At 36.6% G+C, this 15,359-nt stretch overlaps 1 pseudogene; it reads left to right on the top strand.

Annotated features, from left to right (window-relative positions):
* Positions 1–485: 485 nt before the first annotated feature.
* Positions 486–2,090, top strand: LOC104104195 (expansin-A1-like; annotated as a pseudogene).
* The last annotated feature ends 13,269 nt before the right edge of the window (positions 2,091–15,359 follow it).

Here is a 15,359-nt window from a genome sequence, read left to right as displayed (position 1 = left end):
ATACCGTACACTTAGCTTTCTCCGGAAACTCTGAAAAAACGAGTCACGTCTTTGGTAATGTTCGTTGCTAAAGTATAAGTCATATCTGATAGAGAAAAGAATGGGCACATAGCCACATAGTATTATTAGAGTTGTAAGACAAATAAAAAGGACTTCACCAACATGCATGTGCGTTAATATAAGAATGGTGGGACTAAAGAATGTAAGGTCAAAGCAAAGGCATGTGAATTTGCATACAAAATTACAAATACAAGGGAAAAAGTATAGTTTATGTGGCAAGTGAGATGTTAGTCTTATGTTTCATAATAGAATTGAGATGACATATTGAACCATTCACGGCTTATCTGTTGGGTACATAATGTGGACTTTGAGGGAATGGTGACGAACATGGGAATAATTGATTTAATTCTGCAGAGAGAATTCATTTTCAATATAAAAAACAAATTGTTTTTCTCTAATCTATCTCACCCCCACGTGCAGTGATTGCATAGATGTAATTGCATCTCACCCATCAAATTAATAGAACTCATCCCAATTCCATTTCCTCAATCTTGTTTTCTTTTGCTACTTTGCATCTACAAAATAAATGGCCAAATGTGGCATTCTTGCACTGCATTTCATAATTGGCTTCTTTAGCCTCTTCTTCAATGCAAATGCTTTCACGGCTTCTGGATGGATGAAAGCTCATGCCACCTTTTATGGTTGGGCTGATGCTTCTGGCACAATGGGTAAGTACCAATATTTTCCAAACAAACTACTGAACTTTTATCATGTTATATCAACTACGTGCATTGAACCAAACTAGTTCAGGTCGACTATATGAATGTAGTTTGACTTGTATTCGACAGGGTATGGAACTAGAAGTGCAGCATTGAGCACTGCACTGTTCAACAGTGGAAGATCTTGTGGGCAATGCTACAAGATCATCTGTGATTTCTACGCAGAATTGCGATGGTGCAAGAAGGGAGTATCTGTTACCATCACTGCTACAAACTTTTGCCCACCAAATTATGCCCTTCCTAGCAACAATGGAGGCTGGTCGTCAACATTTTGATATGGCTCAACCTGCTTGGGAAAAGATTGCCATTTACAGAGGTGGCATTGTTCCTGTAATCTACAAAAGGTAGAGTGAAGTTTTCATTAAATGAATAGTTTTGCTTGGTTTAAGGTTCTTGCTTGAACAATAACAGTACTAAAATGAGTCTAACATCTATACACGGACAGCTAAAAGAATTTTTACACTATCAAATCACATATTCATGTGTACATCCAAGTAAGGCTTTTGCGCTCCCAAAATTTGGGGGCTCCATTTTTTAAAAATAATAGATTTATAGGTATTTAAAAAAAAATATTAAGCACTTTTCGTATAAAAATAAAGTTTTTCTATAGCAGTTGCCTCGAAGAAAAGAAAATTTCAAGATTATAGTTGATAAAATCTTACCTAAGATTAACAATGTCTCGAGATAGATTATATTTGTTGGCTATATTATCAATTGAAAATAAATTATTAGAGGAAACCGATTATAAAAAAATTAGGTCACACGTATGTTTGAGCCACCCCTGATTCATGTAACTATCCATAAAAGTAGAATAGTAACTGAGAAAATCAGGCAGCTACAATTAAAATTCTTTTTCTACGTATACAAGTTAAATTATGTATCATTCAATGACCTAATAAATAAGTAACTTATTAGGTCGACTATGGAAAAGATTCTTGGCAGTTAATATAAAGTGATTAAGGAAGTAGACAGTTTTTTTGGAGCAGGGTTCCTTCGAAGAAGCATGGTGGAGTCAGATTTACAATCAATGGAAGGGACTATTTTGAGAGCAATGTAGGAGGGGCTGGATCTGTTCGATCTGTCGAAATCAAAGGCTCAAGAACAAACTGGATGACAATGTCTAACAACTGGGGAGCCAATTTTCAATCCACTGCTTATCTCAATGGGCAATCTCTGTCCTAAACATCGTTCCAGCCAATTGGCGATATGGGCAGACAGTTCTCATCAAGCAAAAACAATTTTAGAGTTCTTGTGTTCATAGGCAGTGGTGTGCTTAGACATTTTATCAATTTAACCGTTCCTACTCAACCACATATATATTACCAATTGGAAAGACTCACAGTCTCAAATCTATTAAAATAAAAGAAGGTCCCCACAATTCTTAAATCCTAAAAGCATATATAAGAAGCTTAAACATTTGTGACTTGAAGTTAGGGTTTTGGCCAGAACTGCAAACACGGACCTAATTTCAAGTCAAAGCACACAAAGAAATCATAATTGAAGCTTCACCCGTTCAACTCTATGGTCTCAATAGCCAATTTGCAATTCTAACCTCATAAATTCAATTAAAATACTGAAAAACCAAAACATCAACAAAATCCGCAGCAAGACGCAATCAAAATTCACTCAGCGACATTACACATATTTAAGTATAGAAAAAGCAGAAGAAGGCAAGCGGGGAAGCCAGAAACATACTTTAAGCAGAACAACAACAACAACCCAGTATAATTCCACTAGTGGGGTCTGGGGAGGTTAGTGTGTATGCAGACCTTACCTCTACCCTGGGGTAGAGAGGCTGTTTCTGTTGCGGAAGCCAAATGTATATAGTGTGAATCAGTCACAACTACTATACCAAAAATTATAACAACCACTAAATAATAAATAAGACAATAAGACAACAATAAAAGAACACCAGAATTTACGAGGTTCGGCCAATTATGCCTACTTCCTCGGACACAATCAATATTTTATTCCACTCCAAAATTACAAGTGAAATAATACTAAAGAGAGAAGATACAAATGCCTTAAAAAGATATTAAAAAAAAAAAGGCAAATAAGAGGTGTATTTCAATCCTAAACATTAGGCCTCCTTTTATAGGGTGAAATTCTCATTCAAAATTGTCATCTACCGATGTGGGACTTTTGACAATTTCAACAAATCTCCACCTTGGCAAAATTCAACATCTTCAATTTTCTCTCAATAACAAATTTTGGTTGTGTCTTCATCTTCAATCTTTAGTGTTCAACAATGTTGATCAAATCCAAACAATGTTGAAACTTGACCGCAGTCACCACTTTTGTCAGTATATCAGCAGGGTTCTCCGTAGTATGAATTTTCTTCACCGTGACTCTACCTTCTTCTATGATTTCTCGTACGAAATGATACCGAACATCAATGTGCTTCGTCCTTGCATGATAAACTTGGTTCTTCGCTAATTGAATAGCACTTTGACTATCACAAAAAATTATAACATTTTTTTGTTCAATACCAAGCTCCTTTAGCAACCCCTGAAGCCAAATTGCCTCATTCACAGCCTCTGTAATAGCCATGTACTCTGCCTCTGTTGTAGACAAAGCAACTGTTGACTACAAAGTAGACTTCCAACTAACTTGTGCCTTTGCAAAAGTAAACACATAACCAGTAGTTGACCTTTGTTTGTCCAGATCACCTGCAAAATCTGAGTCACAATATCCAACTACAAACCGATTGCCTTCCTGCTCAAAAACTAACCCAACATCTACAGTTTTGTGAATATACCGTAGAATCCATTTCACAGCTTGCCAATGCTCCTTTCCTGGATTATGCATATATCTGCTAATAACTCCAACGGCTTGTGAAATGTCAGGTCTCGTACAAACCATTGCATACATCAAGCTACCAACAGCATTTGCGTATGGTACCCTTGACATATACTCCTGTTCAGTTTCATCCTTTGGCGACATAGTAGTACTTAGCTTAAAATGGGGAGCAAGTGGCGTACTAATTGGCTTAGTCTTCTTATCTATGCCAAAACGCTGTAGTACTCTCTTCAAATATTCTTTCTGAGATAAACAGAGTTTCTTTGAACGTCTATCTCTTATTATCTCCATGCCAAGAATTTTCTTTGCCTCACCCAGATCCTTCATCTCGAACTCCTCCTTCAGTTGAATCTTCAACTTATCAATTTCTTCCGAATTCTTGGAAGTTATCAACATATCATCAACATATAGGAGAAAATATACAAAGGAACCATCATTAAGTTTGCGCAAATACACACAATGATCGTATTTGCTTCTCTTGTACCCTTGCCGTAATATAAACTTGTCAAATCGCTTGTACCATTGTCTAGAAGATTGTTTCAATCCGTACAATGATTTTTCAAGTTTGCATACCATATTTTATTTTCCAGCAACTTTGAATCCTTCTGGCTGAGTCATGTAGATTTCCTCCTCCAAGTTTCCATGTAAAAACGCAATTTTTACATCCATCTGAACTAGTTCCAAATCCAACTGTGCTACCAAAGCCAACATAATTCTAATGGAGGAATGTTTTACAACTGGAGAAAATACTTCATTGTAATCAATTCCCTCCTTTTGAGCATATCCTTTGGCCACCAATCTTGCTTTGTAGCGAACATCTTCTTGGTTAGGAAATCCTTCTTTCTTTGCAAATACCCATTTGCACCCAATTGCTTTCTTTCCCTTCGGGAGATTGGCCAATTTCCATGTATGATTCTGATGAAGGGACTGCATTTCTTCATTCATGGCAATCCTCCACTTATCTTCTTCTGAACTTTGGATTGCGTCTTTATAAGTGGTAGGAACACCATCAGCTACAATTGAGGTTGCACAAGCAACCGTCTCTATGAGACGAACAGGTTTCGTTATTGTCCTTTTTGGCCTGCTGATTGCTATTGATTCAAGTTGTTGTCGAGGTTCCTGAGTTGGAATCTCCCTCTCTACTGGCTCTTCTTCCAGAGGGTAATCTTCATGAGTTTCCTCCTCTGCTTCTTATGTAGGAAAAATAAATTTTCCCTCAAACTCCACCTGCTTTGATGCACCACCAGTTTGTTTAACATCTTCAACTGTCACATTATCTGTTATGGTAGATTCATCAAAGGTAACATCTCTGCTGAATATAATATTCCTTGTCTCTAGAAACCATAAGCGGTATCCTTTGACTCCAGAAGTAATCCCCATAAATATAGCCTTCTTTGCTCTCGGATCCAATTTTGACTCTTTCACATGATAGTATGCAATTGAGCCAAACACGTGCAAAGAGTCATAATCTACAGCAGATTTTCCATACCATTTTTCAAATGGTGTCTTGCCATCAATAGCAGCAGATAGTTTCGCCCATGAAGTTTCTTGGAATTCGAGCAATCTTTCCTTCAACTTTCGGGAGGCGCTAGAGCTCCGTATATTCAAACCCTTTATGAACGCCTCCACTGCACACTCAATTGGTACAGCCGGTAGCAGCATATCCTCTTTCTGGAACCGGGTCACAAATTCTCGCAGCAATTTGGACTCGCCTTGTGTAATCCTTAATATGTTCGCCTTCCTGGCTTAGAACTTCCTTGCCCCGGCATGGGCCTTAATGAATGACATCTCAAAAGAGTCATCTGAATGCTCGGGTAAGAGTGAATACCATGTCAAGGCCCCCTTTGTGAGGGTTTCACCAAACTTTCTTCGGTAAAACCGATTCGATCTTATGTTAAGACAAATCGTTGCCTTTACCAACCGTGGTGTAGGTTGTTATGTGCTCCAGCGGATCCGAAGTCCCGTCATATTTTGTTATGTGATCACGTCCACAACATACCTCAATAGAGATATGAAACGGTCGTATGCAATAATAAATACCCAACTAGGAGTCGGGGTCGAATCCACTAGGAGTTAGGATGGGAGTTAGGGGTATATATTTAAAATGAGCAATTACATTATCTAGATTGCACTTCTACAACAAGGTTTTGGTTTTCTATTTCTATTGTTAATCTAATGATTGCAAGATAATGAAAATAGACTAGAGATAAATATTTTTAAGGATTTTCCAAATGGGTAAAAGTCCTAGGGCTGTGACAATAATCTAGGTGTTTGCCTAATGGGATAAAGACGTTAATGCTTATTTTGTTGATTGCGGTGTGTTATAGCTCAACTCTACGTTACCCACTTAGTGTCTCTCGGTCAGAGAATGATTTTGCCCAACTGGGTCTAGATCTCGACTTGGATCTTCCCTTCTTAGTCCTCGTTTGATTTTGAGGACGACCCCTCACAATTAGTGCTTCTCCTTCTCCGACCTTCTGTTTTTCTCCTTTTCTTTGTTCATAGCTGTACAAAGCCGAACAAACTTCTCTAAGAGAAATTTCATCATTTCCATGGAGTAGAGTAGTTTCAAGGTGCTCGTACTCATCAGGAAGTGACCCCAACAACATCAAGGCCAAGTCACCATCATCAAAAGTTGCATCCATATTTTATAAATTTGTGACCAACTTATTGAAACTGGTGATATGTTCATTCATTGTGGTACCAGGAACATAGGTGAAGCGAAACAGTCTCTTCTTCATGTACAATTTATTTTGACTGTTTTTCTTCAAAAATTTATCCTCCAGTGCTTTCCATAATTTACTTGCAGAAGTTTCCTTTGTGTATGGATATTTCTGCTCTCTAGCAAGGTAGGATCGAATGGTACCGCAAGCAACACGATTGATAATTTTCCAATCTTCTTCTCCAATAACATCTGGCTTCTTTTCTTCAATGGCAAGATCTAGCCCTTGTTGAAAAAGAACATCTAGAACCTCGCCTTGCCACATCCCAAAATGTCCTGACCCGTCAAAAATTTCTACCGCAAATTTCGCATTTGACACAATTCTTGTCATAAGCGAAGATGCCAACGATGACGTATTATTGACACTTGATGTAGATTCTTCTTGTTTACTGTCTCCCATTTTGACACAAATATTATTTAGTAGCTGACGACACAAATCAAGATTATTTCCTTTCTGGTGTGGAAGATCAGACTAAGCTGCAACCACAGAGCATACTCAGACAGAACCTTGACTCAGTTACCAAGATAGATCTTTTCTGATGTGGAAGATCAGACTATGCTGCAACCACAGAGCATACTTAGACAGTACCTTGGCTCTGATACCAATTGTTGCGGAAGCCAAATGTATATAGTGTGAATGAGTCACAACTACTATACCAAAAATTATGACAACCACTAAATAATAAACAAGACAATAAGACAACAATAAAAGAACACCAGAATTTACGAGGTTCGGCCAATTTTGCCTACTTCCTCGGACACAATCAATATTTTATTCCACTCCAAAATTACAAGTGAAATAATACTAAAGAGAGAAGATACAAATGCCTTAAGAAGATAAAAGGCAAATGAGAGGTGTATTTAAATCCTAAACATTAGGCCTCCTTTTATAGGGTGAAATTCTCATTCAAAATTGTCATCCACCGATGTGGTACTTTTGCCAATTTCAACAAATCTCCACCTTGGCAAAATTCCACATCTTCAATTTTCTCTCAATAACAAATTTTGGTTGTGTCTTCATCTTCAATCTTTAGTGTTCAACAATGTTGATCAAATCCAAACAATGTTGAAACTTGACCGCAGTCAAGGCAGAGACAATCACAAAGTCCAAAATCCAAAATCCAAATCGTTTTGTGTGTGTCAGAGGATATTTAGACGGGGGAGGGCTGGGCAAAAAAGGTAGGCGAGAAAAGCAAACGCTTCTTTCCTAAATTTAGTTTTAAAGCCAAATCAGAGTTACATCAAATGAGAAGCATCAGAATAAAGAACAGAAGCTAAACATGATGAATAGTGCTACCCGAGCAAGAGAGTGAGCCGGTTTATTAGCATCCTGCCTAGTCTAATAGAAGGATAATTCATGGAATTGATTTTTCAAAAACAAACAAAATCCCCTATTAGGCGTCATTGAATCAAGAGCAGTAAGCACCTCTTGACAATGGAATTCAATCATCACCTTATCAAATACTTAAGCCTTTAAGCCATGAAAGTGCTTCAGGAAGAGAGAAAGCTTCAGTATTATAGGCATCCAAACAACAAGAAAGATGACCTGAAAGACCTTTAATAAAGCAGCCTCGACCTCGATCATCCCTCAAAATTGCAGAAAACATCGTCAGCTCTTCCTCTTGAAACAATGCAGCATCTATATTGCATTTGAGCCAGTCAACATGAGCGGTGAACCCGCGAGAAGGCCACCTTAGAGTCATGCCAGGTTTCTAGGAAATTATCAGCAAAAAAAGTTGTTTGTTGAACTATAAAATTAGCTGTATCATAAAAAAATTCAATTGCTATATGTGCACTTACAACAACCAGATTCATATGTAATCCCAAGAGTTGCTGACTTTGATTGTGGGAGACTATTATTCTCACGTTAGTCCTAACTCCTACGTAATCCTGGTTGGAGTGAGTCGAAACATAATAGTATTTGATATAATTGTGGCTTTGAAATATTGAGATGTTGATCTATAGGTGATCGACTAAGTAATTATAAACAAGAATATCATGGTGAGAAAGCACCAGTAATTAATTAGATGAAAGTCTTAATGCTTCAGAGCAGTTGTATTAGTTGCGCTTGTAAAATGGACTATAGAATCTCGGACCACTATAATCACAAGCTTTTATTAATCTCGTCATTCCTGACGCACTTATGTACAACTTCGTTCTTCTATGCAAATGAAATCAAGCATACTACGAGGCCTTGAACCATTCCAAGTTTAACATCGTATGATTTCCTAATGATTGGCATTTAAAGGTGTATGGATCTCTTAATTGTGTGAGGTCTTTTAGGGAACATCGTGCAGGCTTAGCCAAAGCGAACAATATCACACCATGTTAAGATTGTCTTTGGGCTAGTATAGCTCAACACAAAAGTATATTAATTTATCATACACTCGCTCTACCCCATAACAATATAAAATGGAAAAACCCAGAGAACCAAAAAAAGAAGGATAAAAATTAGAGCAAAATTTATTTATAGCCCATCGGCCCAAACATATATCGCCCAGTAGCCCAAAATTACAATATACATTTTATACCCCAAAAGTAATTATAGTGGCTAGCCACAACATCAACAAGCTGAGAAGAAAGAGAGTTGAGTTCATCGGTAGATTTGGATTTGAGGAAAACGAGCAACTGGTCACGGGTCAGACCATTTGATCCCGCTGCAATTAGACCCAACACTACTGGATCAACAAAGGGAAAAGACCATGTTGTTGTTCCCTTTAGTTAACATTGGAATTTTGCCGGAGGTGTACTGTGATTCTTCATTATTAGTCGAAGAGCATTCTCCAATCTCACTTTACCCAAAAGAAAAAAGAGGATTTATAGTGCATAGTGGAATAGACGATGTGGCCTCTTGTGTTTTGCGTTGAGTTTGATTGTGACTTCTTGTGGCTTCTTGTGTTTTGCGTTTAAGAATACGCATGTTTGGTTGTTGATCGGTTCTTGAAGGTCCACTGTTATGGAGATTATTTGGGTATTTCTGTGATTGAGTTAGATTTTTGAAGAGTAAAAAAAGAAAGAGACACGTTTAAGTTTGAACAGTGTTTAAAGTCAATACTTAGCATAGAAGTATGGAAAATAGACTCTTACTATACAAAAAATATAATAAATAGACTGTCACTATACAACATATATACAAAATAAACTGTCACTATACAAAAAATATATAAAATAGACTGTCACTGTACAATTTATATATAATAGACTGTCACTGTACAAAAAAATACAAAATAGACTATCACTATACAAAATATATACTAAATAGACTTTAATATACAACATATATACAAAATAGACTGTCACTATACAAAAAATATACAAAATAGACTGTCACTATACAAAAAATATACAAAATAGACTGTCACTATACAAAAAAATATATAAAATAGATATTTCGGGCTATTAGATGTAATATGTTTGGACCGATGGGCCATTTCGTGTAAGTAAAAAAAAACATGGGCTATTAAAATTTTGAGAGGCTACAGAGAATAGTTTTCTAAAAAAACATAATAAATAAATTATAGCCCTACAAACTTCACACCAATTTTGTTACCTTCTAAAAAAACCAAAAAAAAAATGCACCCTGAATTACCACCCACATAGCCCTTCTGCCATTTTTGCGATGCCTTGATGGGAAAGTGTGGTTTGAGGCGGGATGAGTTGGTTTTAATGGAGGTCTAGAATTTCGAGAATATTTACCATAGGAGATAAGGTTGGTGGAAATATTAAGATAAAAAGGTGAGAGACAATAGAAAGAGAAAGAGAGAGAGAAATAGAATGATTTTATAGGAAATACTAAGAAACTTTTTGTTTATGGTTAACAGGAAAAGGTTTTATCCTTAAGATTAAAAGAACAAACGAAACTGAAAAGGGGAAGCTGCGGAGGGAGATTAGGTCCTGGCTGTGAAGCTCGAGCCTTCAGTAATAACTTTTTCTTGGTTCCATTTTCTTATTCTTTTTCCTTCTGTGTCTTTTCCCCCTCCAAGTTTCCTTTCGTCTTAGAGAGCACTTTTCTTTTACTTATGGCAATGAGAGACTGGAAAATGAGGAAGACTTAAAAGATAATAGACAGAGAAATAAGAGACAAGGGCATGGTGCAGTGATCATTAAAATGGGTGCAAATCGTAGACAGGGTACAAATTCCGACGGAGACAACTGACACTTGGTAATCTTTTCCATATGCATAAATCTTGATAAGCAGAGCTATCGACACATGTACTAGTGGGATGTAACAGTTACTCGGTGGAATAGTCGAGGTGAACACAAATTGGCCGGACATCATCGTAATAATTTTAAAAAGAGAGAAAGAAGCAAAACATTAATTTATTCTCAGATTTATCTTGGCTTGGTTCCTTTAGAATAAAAAAGATATAACGTCCCAGTCCTCTTTTCCATGAACTATACTAGGTAGTTTTTATTATTACCCGAAACTCCAAATTTTTGCGCTCAAAAAAATACTAAATACACAATAAGTTCATCGATTTAATCAAGGCAGCCCAAAGATCAAAATGGTAACAGTAGTCAACTCTTACTAAACCAGGCATGAAAACTTTGACATGTGAGACAATCTTTTGATTGATTAAGATTAAAAAAAAAAAAGTCAAAGAAAAACAAAATCAAGCTCCGACAGTAATACATGGAGGCTAGGGGTGTTCAAAACCGAACCGAAACCGAAAATCGAATGGAAACCGAAGCTTAATAACTTATTGGAATCGGTTTAACGGTTTAACGGACGAGGAACGGATTGAATTTTTTTTATTAACGGCTTGTCGGTTTGGGGGCGGATTATTCAATTTTCTTAACGGATAATCCGTTAACCCGTTAAGTGTGTATATATATATATATATATATATATATATATATATATATATATATATATATATATATGTGTGTGTGTGTGTGTGTGTGTGTGTGTGTGTATAAAATTTATTTTTATCCATATATATATTAGATAATCAAAAACCCTTCTTCCACTTCCAGTACTCTATCTATTACTAATTTACTATTAGACATTTAGTTATAATTTACTATTCCAGTTAGTTACTATTAGATAATTTTGATGTTATGTGTTATACCCAGTATTTTCTTCTATTTCTTCTGATAGTTATAAGTTGTTAATAGGCTCATCCCCAGAGATGATTCTACTGGGAAATACGCTGGAATGTACCTCTATATTTCTTCTATTTAGCTCTTTTCTTAGGTTCCATATTCTATAGACTGGAATGTAGTTTGCTGAGCATAGGAATTTTATTTTTGAGTCACAGCGGTCAGCAAACAATCCGATAAACCGCCCGATAACCGCCCGATAAGAGCTAAACCGATACCAATCCGCCCGATATCTTATCGGGTGGCTAGCGGATTAATATATTTAAAAGCCGATAACCGATAAGCCAAACCACTAAGAGTAAATAACCGTCTAATCTGCCCGATAAGCAGCCCTAATGGAGGCCTATTAACATGGATATACCATTTGAATTATGGGTGTTTAATGGGCTGGCTGGACACAAAAAAAAACAGTCAGTCCGTTTAACGTTGCGGGCTGTTAGCGGGCTGTATTTTTTCGGGTTTTTTTTTGTCCGTCCGGGTTCGGGCTTAGCGGGCTGTTAGTGGGCCGTGGAATTTTATTTTTTTTAAAAGTAAATTTTATTTTTCTTATTCAATGTTATTGATACTTAAGTGTTTGAAAACTTTTAAGGCTTAGAATTAAACTTTGAAGTTTAAAGTTTTAAATTTGAATTTTATAATTTTAAAATTAAAATTTGAAAGTAAGTGGCTACAAAAAATTATTTAATAAGGCCAATAGGCAATATGTAAGGATCAAGCTCCGAAGACTTTCATTTGATATTTTTATTGAATAATGTATAATACTTCAAATTAAGTTGCAAGTTCTTTTTTGATTTTGTTATTTTTGAACTTGCAAATTAAAAGTTTACAACAATTATAAAAAAAATAAAAAACAAATAGTACATCAGATGCTTTGCATCATTTTTGTAAGTTCATCCATATCAACATGAGGTTCTTGGTTTCCGGCATTGGTTGAATCAGCACCATAAACCATTATATCTCCAATTTCTTGGTCCTCCGCTTCATCTACCTCGTCACGCCCTTGATTTCGTCGTTATGATCTTATCCAATCTCTGAAGCACACTAGAATTTCCAAAGCGTTGCTACCCAATGAATAACGAATATCTCCTAGTTGCTGCCTTGCTTGGCTAAATGCGCTCTCTGATGTGACTGTTGAAATCGGCACATTTAGCACGTCTCGAGCCATGGACGAAAGAACAGAAAATTTATTTGAGTTGCTCCTCCACCAACCCAGTGGTAGAAATTCCTTTGTGCGGGGCTCTGCTGACTTTTGCAAGTAGAATTGAAGTTCATCAATATTCCTGCTACTGGTTTGTTGATGCTCACCTAGTGTAGACCAAATCAAATAATCTTCAACACCATCATTATCGCCCAAAGCACTGGTCCCAGATGTAGAAATTGAATTTGAATGAATATTTGCATCTACAGCAGAAGAAGCATCAACAATATTAGCATAATAATTATATAATGTTTCTAAATGTTTGTGTAGATCATAAATACAAGTGTCAATATCAGGAGTTTCAGTTGGTCCATTAAAAAAAAAAATTTAAAAAAAAAACATTAAAAATCGGACTGAACCGGGTTGTAGCCCGTTAACAAAAAACTGTTCATTTGAAACCCGCTCCCCGTTCAACCCGTCCCAGCCCGCCCCCCACGCTACAGTACCGGGCTGAAGCGGGCTGTAAGCGGGTCAGCCCGGCCCGATTAACAAGTATAATTTGAATACCACTGAAAAGAAAATTCCATAAAAAAAAAAAGAAAAGAAACACAATAAAAATCATTTGGAAGTTGATACAAAACACAGACTTCAACAATAATATGGTGGCTAATTCTCGAATCTACTAAGTATATATTATAGTATGTGTGATCAACTGAAAATTTAGAAGTTAGCAGACATAAGCACCTAGTATTGTAGTCAACAATGTCATTTGATGGTTTGACCAATTTACCCAGCAGAACCTGCAAATGGTTAATGATATTAGCAACAGAAAAAGCAGTAGTCCTATTGATATCATCTGAAAGACCATCAGACAATCACAGATCAAAATCTCTCGAAACAGGCCAGGGAGGTATACTTGACATCAAGTTGAGACTTTTGATGACCATACAGGAGGATAAAATATGCAAAAAGAACTTGGCAGACTATCGTGTTACATAGTAATGTGTAAATAGTCCTAGTCCCATATGTAGTAAGAGTAGAATATATATTATATGTAGGGCTCATTGTATCATTGTTAATAAATAGATTTTTCTTCAGTGCATTCTCACATGGTATCAGATCTTTAGTGAGAAAATTATCGTTGTGCGTTATTCCAGCGACATCTGGGAAGAAAGATCTCATCGCCGTATAATTTTCCGGCAATTTCGTCTTGTTCCCATGGTTTATTACTACTACAGTGGTATTGTGCATATACCAGTACCAACATTAGATTCGAAACTTTTGTGCGACTAAACCCCAGAAATTTCAGTCCCATCGGAACAAAAAAACTAGTCACCATGCGTCTTTTCGGTTGACAACTCAAGATTGATTTGTGTTATCTCCGCATTGGTAAGTGTTGTGCGAAAACTAACACTACTATTTTGTTCGAAAAAGTCAGACGATAATATCCCAGTCAATCGCTCCAGAAGAAAGTCCCTCACACACCTCCACACACCGTCGGAACTCTACAACAACTTTTCTGGCGCGTGTAAGCCATTCTGGCCACTTTTTCACAAAACTTCTTCAAGACAACTTACTTGTCCAGTGATTCCGATCTTACCCATATAAATTACATCAAATTCTGACAACTTTTATTTTTTCCGGCGTGAACAGTAATTTTCAGAAAAGTTTATGTTTTCTGCTGGTGTTTTAAAACCTATTTTGTCGTGTAGAATTCGACTTAGTCTCACTTTTTTAAATTTTTTCGACGACCTTTAGGCCAACTTCTATTTATCAGCACCTGGTTTTGTTGCTCAGGGGGAGTCTAGTGGCTTTATATGTCGAACGATCAACTTGCAGATATTTTCACCAAGTCCCTCACCTATCCTCGTATTAGTTACATATGTAACAAGCTCGATACATATGATTTGTATGCACCAGTTTGAGGGGAGTGTTAGATAGTTATGTGTAAATACTCCTAGTCTCATATGTAGTAGGAGTAGAATATATCCTAGTCTCATACGGTGTTGTGCAAAGTGCTCGCTTCAGCGCTTAAAGTGCGAAGCGAGACCTCGGGCACTTCTGTGATGTGAAGCGTAGCATGTTGAATAAAGCGAGCGCTTCTGCGCGCTTCTGCAAAAAAAAAAAGCGAGAAGCGTAAAAGCGACAGAAGTGAGCGCTTCTACATATAAGGGCTGCCAATGTTAAAAATTTAAAAAGTTTATCAAGTTCAAGCCTAAGTATGTGATTTCTTCCTCCTCCTTCTTCTTCTTCTTTTTCTTTCACTGTTTCAGTCCCAAAATAGTAGCGAAATGCTGGCAATTTTTTTTTTCCTTCAGTTCTTTTTCTCATTCTCTTTTTTTTTTTCACCGTTTCAGTGATAAATTGCAGCAAAATGCTGCCCAATTTTTTTCGTTTCAGTTACTGCCATTTTTTTCGTATACTTACTGCCATTTTTTTCATTTCATTTAATATTGTAGAAGAATAGGATGATCACTTTGTGTTTTAATTGATGCTACTCTTTAGTTTTTACATTGAAATATTGAACATTTGGTTACAGTTACATGTGTTGTCTATGCAGTATTTATTTTATTTTTATTTTTTAAATTCCGCTTCACTTCAAAAAAACGAGTGTTTCGCTTCTCGCTTCTCGCCTTAAGCGAAAAGGGGCTTGTCGCTTTTCTTCGTTTCACGCTCTTCGCAACACTGGTCCCATATATAGTAAGAGTAGAATATGTAATGTATATAGGGCCCATTGTATCATTGTTAATAAACCGATTTTTTTTTCGTACATTCTTAGACATCCAATTCGCGTAAAACACATCCAACGGAATAATAT

The sequence above is a fragment of the Nicotiana tomentosiformis genome, chromosome 8 (genome assembly GCF_000390325.3).
Source record: "Nicotiana tomentosiformis chromosome 8, ASM39032v3, whole genome shotgun sequence".
Classification (NCBI taxonomy): Eukaryota; Viridiplantae; Streptophyta; class Magnoliopsida; order Solanales; family Solanaceae; genus Nicotiana; species Nicotiana tomentosiformis.
The sequence above is the reverse complement of the archived record's forward strand: the minus strand, read 5'-3'. Positions and strand labels throughout refer to the sequence as shown.